Source organism: Primulina eburnea, chromosome 8, assembly GCF_022965805.1.
Source record: "Primulina eburnea isolate SZY01 chromosome 8, ASM2296580v1, whole genome shotgun sequence".
Lineage (NCBI taxonomy): Eukaryota > Viridiplantae > Streptophyta > Magnoliopsida > Lamiales > Gesneriaceae > Primulina > Primulina eburnea.
The window spans coordinates 17,198,356-17,206,096 of record NC_133108.1 but is presented as its reverse complement, the minus strand read 5'-3'; positions in this window follow the sequence as shown (position 1 = coordinate 17,206,096).

Sequence of the window (7,741 nt, the reverse complement as noted above, 5' to 3'; positions counted from 1 at the left end):
CACAACCCTTTACAGGAACCACTGCTCTGATACCAACTGAAACGTCCTCATCTCTTATTGCTTTAAAAGTACTAGAATTTTTTTTTTTTAAAAAAAATCTCTCACATTTTCGGTCATTGCATGCACATGCAAATAAAATAATCTTGCACCATTTTAAAGTAAATCATCCAACTAGTATTTGAAAATTGAAAGGGAAAAGTCAAACCAGAAATCGTCAAACGTTTTACCAAACTTAAAAAGCAATAATTTGAAAAATAAAGCCCATACTAAACCTCTCAAAAATCTCTCAAAAAGCTTAAGTAAATAATCTTAAAAATCTTTAACATAATTCATAAGTCATAATCGTAAATGCGGAAAAGTAGAAGCGCTGGTCCTCGGGTTGTGTGCACCTTCAGTCCAGTAGTATCACCCGTCAAGTCCTCCCTCAGAACCACCTACATCCATCACACCTAGTGAGTCTAAAGACTCAACACACCATAATCTTTATAACGAGTAATACATAATACAGTTAACATATAACGGTGAAAAGTACTTGTACTTAAAATATCGTTTTCATGAAGATGCATAAACTTTAAACATAAACGTTTTCGTAAACATTTTCATGATGCATAAAAACATTTTCAAAAGGCATAAACATATCACTTAAACATATTCATATTCATGTCCATATTCGTATCCATATTCATATTCGTATTCATGTTCATGTTCGTGTTTGTTGAATTCAGATCGTTGATTGTGACTTTCATATACGTGTTAGGCGATGGATCCATCTACATGTAACCACAGTACTGGGCGGCGGGGGACACCAGCAACACTCTCACCGGTCAACTGGGCCCTGGCCTTACGTAATATCATATCATCATATACATATACATGTCCGTGTCCGAGGAAATACGATCGTCGGGCTCCCACTGGGACCATAACCCTCACGATATCTCCAACATATCATCGTGTTAGTCACAATCCATTCACATCATTCAACATTTTTCATTCACATCACTTTATAAAAATCATGCATAACATAACATTTTTCATTTTGAAACCAAGCATGCAACATGTCTTTTAAATGTCTTCTTAATTCATAAAAATCCTTTAGACATTTAAAAAAAACATCAATTAATCATGAACCATTCATAAACATTTCAAAATAATCATATTTCAATAAAAACAGCATTTCGGGCACTGCCATGACCTTTACTAATTTCCCGGTGTAAAATGACTGTTTTACCCCTGGCTACGACATTTTTCGTTTTCGATTATTTTCTTGATTTCATGACTCTAAAATGTCCCAAATAATTATTTAAGCTTACGTGAATTTTCTCATATTTTTATTTAGCTTAATTCGATGACTTTTAAATTTATCTTTAAATGTGACGTATTAATGCGTTTTAATCCCGAATTAAACCAAACTTTCATATAAAATTCCCAAATTAAAAACTTAGACTTATAATAATTAATTAAGCTTAAATCTAATTTTTCATGATTTTATGAAGCATAAAACTAGACTTTTCAATTAACTCGTTAATTAGCGTTTCGTGCGGCGATTAAATTCCGAATAAATCTAAAACTCGTTATTTTGACCCCAAATTTTAAACATAACCTTTTTATGATTTATTCTACCCTTCCAAGTCGTGAGCCGCCCCCGTGGACCCTTGGATCATTTTTTTGATCTTTAATTTTCGTTTTTGACCCTTTATCGAACATACCGAGCCATCTCCCAATTTACCCGAGCCACGCCCGAGCCACCTTGAACCAAAACTTAGCCAACTCACCTAGGGACACTACTGTGCAAGCCCAGCCCGTAAAACAAGCCCTAGCCCGCTCAAAAAGCTCCTGGAACTTGACCCAAAAATCTGTGGTGTTGTGTGTGTGCTTCCTTGTATGTCTAGAACACCTAACCCAACTAGGACTCTTCCAACCAAGCCCCCACCGAGCCCACACGACCCTAACCTTCCCTGGACCACGCCTAGACTCGACCCAGACCAAGCCCAGCCCCTAACCGTGCACACAAGCCTCCTGGATCAGAAACACTACATGCGCGTTCCTAGCTCCCCTTGCTGCCATAGTCACGTTTTCTGCTTTTGGCTCAAGCTACGTCGAGCCCAGCCACTCCAGCCCCTGGACCGACCCATGCCTATCCCCCCAGGACCCTGATGAACCACTAGCCCAGCCCCAAACAGAGCCACAGCCCTGGAACTCTCGGCCACCCCCCTTACACGCTCGGGAAGAGTCCTTGCTCAAGTGGACTCTTCCCTAGCCACTCCCCTTGAGCCCTAGCCATGCTTGGACCTTACCTGACCCTACCCCATGTCTAGCCCAGGCCCCAACCCAAGCCCTGGACAACCCGTGAGCCCCCATGCAAAGAACGAGCCTTGAACATCAACAAGCACACAACCTCCAAGAAAACTTACGTACTGTTGTCCAGCTTCTGTTCTATTTTGTTTGCTGCATAATTTGTGTGTTCTAAGACCTCTTAGGCGTGTAAAAACAGACCCTTAAACCTCTCCTAATCATGGCAGCCCCTTTATGAACATATAAATCATGGTTTGATGCATTAATTCATGAGTTTAGGCAAGTAGATGCATAAAAACGAAAATCATAAGAAGTGTAGCTTGTTTTTCATGCAAAACGTGTTCAAATAAATATTATGGTGTGATAGATGAGTGAAGAAAAGAATATGGCGTGCCTTTGCGTTTTAAACGCACGAAAAACGTTGGCGATTGAAAACGGCGACGACGAGACGATGGCTTGAAACCCTTGAAATTTTCGAACCTATCTCTTCCAATTATTGAGTGTGTGCCGTGTGAAATTAGGGGAGGGATTTTTCAGAAAAGTGGCGTGAAAGAATGGTGTAGGGTTTAGGTGATTAACATATTAAATACTAATTAAATTACTAATTAGGCTTAGGCCTATTAAGCCAACAAATTAGGCCCATTAGTCTTAATTAAGATTTAATAAAATATTATCAAAGTTTTTGTTTAAATAAATTTGTGAATTTATTAGTCGGGTTGCCAAAAAGCTCGCATTTTTATTGAAAAACTCATACCGATAAAATTTACGTCCCGACGTATAAAATCACCTCAAAACCCCATATTTTCAAAAATAAGAAAAAGCATCACCATATTTAAAATAATTAAAAACAATTAACGTTTTAAAAATACATTTTAATGCAACCATGTTGAAAATATAATTTAAACATGCCAATATGCACAACATAATTAATTAATGCAATTAAAACATTTAATTAAAATACAAAAGGATTTAATAATTGCATGCATGTGGTTTGCGTGGACTTTTAAATTTTCGGGGCGTTACAGTGTGTATATATATATATATACACAAAAAGATGTTAGCGTGATATTTTGTTTTTTTTCCAACTCTCAAAATAGATGTAAATGTTTATATTTTTGTTTTGTAATATTGATACAGAAAGTATTTTGTTTTTTTTCTCCAACTCTCACAATAAATGTAAATGTTTATATTTCTGTTTTGTAATATTGATACAGAAAGTAGAAACCACGTTATCCTTATTAGAGTAGAATCGGATAAAGATCCGTATCGTAGCTCTCTAGTCCAATCCTCGTCTAAATTAGAATTGATAATATTTTTTTCTCTCATTATCGTACCCAATAAGTGTTGAGACTTGAATGTCCGGTATTCTATGGGGTAGGGAAATGATATCTCGATAAATATTATTTTTTTAATCTACTAGATAAGATACCTCAATTTTCAAGTTTTGATGAGCATAAGCACAAGAAACAATGTAAATAATCATTAAAAATTAAATCATTTATGCTATATTACAAATAAACTTAAACAACTTAATGATTAATCCAAACAAATCTAAAACAAAAATTAACGTACCGAATCATTGTCTCATTAACCACCATACAACATTACTGATTTCCATTTGGTATCAATCAATATTTTTATAGTTGAATAATCTTTAGTGATTATATTTAATACTTGATAATATTTTATGATTAAATATAAAAATCATAAATAAATTATATTTATAAACAAAAACTATTTGACATTAATCAAAACTCATTAAATGCGATCGATGATAGATCATGTCATTCTCAATCACAACTATAGAACCCGAAAATCAGATTACGTATAAGCCATACATAATTTCTATTAATTAAATAAAAAAAATGAAATATTATGAAAATATTAAGTGTTTTAGTTATTTTAAAAGAAGAGTTTCAGTTTTATCTTTTCAGAGTAAATACGCGAGGCCGGACCGGAGTTTGGAGATTAAAGATAAAATTAACAATAAGAAAGATATTCCTAAATTTAATTAAGTCAATGAATAATTTAATTTAAAGAAATAGAATGTTTTAAAATTTATTAAATTAATTAGAACTGGGTTGTTAAATAAGTTCTTTAGGTTAATGTTTACGTAAAGTTAAATTAAAATATGTAAACAAATAAGGATGAATTAATTTAAGAAAGTAAACATAGCATTTAAATACTTTAAATTTTAAACCATGCAATGCCATGCAAGAGTTATTCTAAATTAATGTGTAAATTCTCTAAAATGTATAATGGGTATTTAAAACCTTAAGAATTTAAAATGCAAGGTTTAAATAATAATATCCTATAAATTAGTAATATTGTTGGGACAACAATTAAAATATTTCAAAGGTTTGATAACTCTCCATTCAAACCATTCCTAATTGCACTTCATGGGGTATTCATTTCCCAAATTTTTATTCACTAATTAAAAACAATATTACATCTCATTTTCCTCTACTAATTACCTAGCAAATTAACTAGAAGATGCAGCAAGGATTCGAAGCAATACCCAACGGCAACAAGAAAGCATTTCAAATTTCATTCAAAGCATTCACTTGTAACCTCCCAAACTTAATACATATTATGGTACATTTAACACCTCCATTATATAACATTTCTTCATCCAATATACTCGAAAATATCAGAAGAAAGGCTACTGAAATTGTGAAATAAAAGAATAAGAACCTATACAGCAAAGGAATGAGAACCAATGCAAACCCATTCAAATGCTTGACTTGTAACTTCCAAACTAAATGTATATTATAGCACCTTTAACATCTCCTATATCATTCACCTGCATTACCTACATTTCCTACATCCATATGCTCGAAAATTAGCAGAAGAATCAGCTGAGAAAATCGTAAGAACAACAGCAGGAAAAGTAAGAAAGAAAAGAATCCTCAACTCCGATCCCATCGCGTCATGTTGTCGTTTTGATTTGTTTTGTCAAAACATATTTCCAAGCATGTATATATTGTTTCTTGACTCTTCAATCAAGTCCTATAGATATGTTTAAACCAATTTATAAGCATGATTCAAGCAGGAACTCGAAAATGACAGCAGGTTTACAAGGAATTTAGTACAGGCCTCTCGGCCATATGGGTGTGCTTCACGAGTTCTATTTCTTTTATTGGTTTCAGGATGTTGCTCGGTTCTAGGCATCCAAGGCTGCTTATAGGCATAATTTAGAATGTGTTAGAGTGTTTTTGGTTAAATTGTTTCGGTCCATACGCTCCAGAAAAGGGAAGTGGCAGCAAGTTCTCCTTAGGCGCAGAAATGAGCCACACTTTCTGTCATTGAGTTGTTTCAGTGGGGTGCTCGAACCTTGGCTGTCTTATGGACTGTAGCCATGGTTAGAACCCTTCCTTATCATGTCTAGATTATGACCAAATCAGTTTTTATAAGCTTGAGTCATAGATCCATTAGAATTTCAACACAACAAACAAGTTACTTTCGAGTTCTTCAAAATCTGTGTGTATGCATTTCGGGTTTTCAGTGTGGTTTGGATTCTGGTTAGCTCCTAGCCCAACTACATGGTTCATACAACACTAAATCATGTCTAGATCGAGCCATGGTCAATCAAATGGCTATTGGAACGACCCAAGACAGTAAAACAAGTCAATACATCACACTATACAGAAAGTTGTATTCTCGGTTTGGTGCTGTAATTGTCCTAGGTGTTTGCTTGGGTTGTGGTTGGCTTTTAGCCCTTAAACATGGTCAAAGCCATGCCTTAGGATGTTGGTAAGTGTCTTTGGTCAGTGGTTCAAGCCAACGACCATTTGTTTCAGATTTGTACACCAAATATGCACAACAGCTATTGCTGCAATTTTTGTTTTTGGCAGCAAGTTCAGTTTCGTTTCAGAGGTCATGTTTGGGTTCTTGGTTGGCTTTTAGTCCATGGCCTTGTACTGGACAGTACCTCAATGAGTTAGGAAAGTCATGTTTTTGGCCGTTGGTGATTTGGTCGAGTTTAGAGATTGTACGAGAATTTACGGTGAAAGGTGCCAAAATGACTCTCGAAAAAATGTTTTATATTTTTGGATTCCTTTCACCTATTTTCGGGTTTTACAGTTATTATGCATATTTTTCAGTATGTTTGGGGTATTTTAAATCATGGTTAAACGTCGGTTTAATGTTGGTTCAGGTTGGTACGAAGTCATGGTTAAAAATCAAGTTGTTGGTCCGAATCGTCTCGTTTTTGGTTCTATTGTTAAAATTTTGTCAAGTTAAGATTTATTGCATGTGTCACATACCAGAAATAAGTCGCAGCAAGCGTGGGAACGATCCAACTCATCTGGTAAAAATAAGGTTATAATTATATTACGTGCATAAAAATATAAAATGTTTATTTTTGAGATATATGCTATATGTTTTGTGGCCACCTTATGCTTATGGGTTTGGAAATCGACAGGCGCAACCGAGGACCTCTCCACCTGGTGACTTACGACCGGTTTATGATTATGTATGGGTACGGACATCCAGTCCAAGGGCTGTGATTGATTTCTACCGCCCAGTATACTGTGATTTAGTCTGATCAGGCGCTTACCTTATGTTATGGGCCACTTGCTTAGAAACATTATCTCTACCAGAAAAATTATGATATTTTATGACAGAGCTCTATTGAGCAAAGCTTTTACGTATGATTTTCAGATATGCACGTAGTTATAATTATTCATGACACGATTTTCACCGTACGCTTTACGATACGCTATTTTTACGTTGCATGCGATTTTACGATATATTTACTTGTTATTCACGATATATACATGTTGAGTCTTTAGACTCACTAGACTTGATTGTTGTAGGTACTGATGAGGTCGAGACGGAGGGCGTGGACCAGTGAGCGATCTTGGGACAACAATAGTAAACTCGAGGACCTCATGATTTAATTTATGCACCTTTTATCATTCAAACTCGATTTTAACATGTTGGATTATTTTTAAACTACTGTTTGAAATACTATGTTGACTTCCGCTGTTATTTTAAGGTTATTTTATTTACATGTTTATTTTATAAATTGGGCAAGTTATTTATTTATTTAGAAAAATTTTAATAATTCCACAAAATTATGAATACGAAATACGGGCCTTGACAGTTGGTATCAGAGCCTATGATCTTGTAAAGGGTTGTACTACTACTGCTCTCGAGAAGCTCATGAAGTCACGTCTTCGGCATGTAAGTTTTACGATTACTTATTTTAAAGCTTGAAATATTTTTACATCATGATTGCATGAAAGATTTTATGTCAAGATTACGATTATGCATTATTTATTTAAATTTAAAGAAATAGTGGAATTATGCATGTTGGTTACGTATGGGTTATAATTATGGAACAACATGCCTCCTAGACACCGTGTTGGACGCCCGAGAGGTGATGATGAGCACCGTCATGAGGACGGTGAGGATCAGAGACAAGGGGAGAACGAGGAGAGAGATT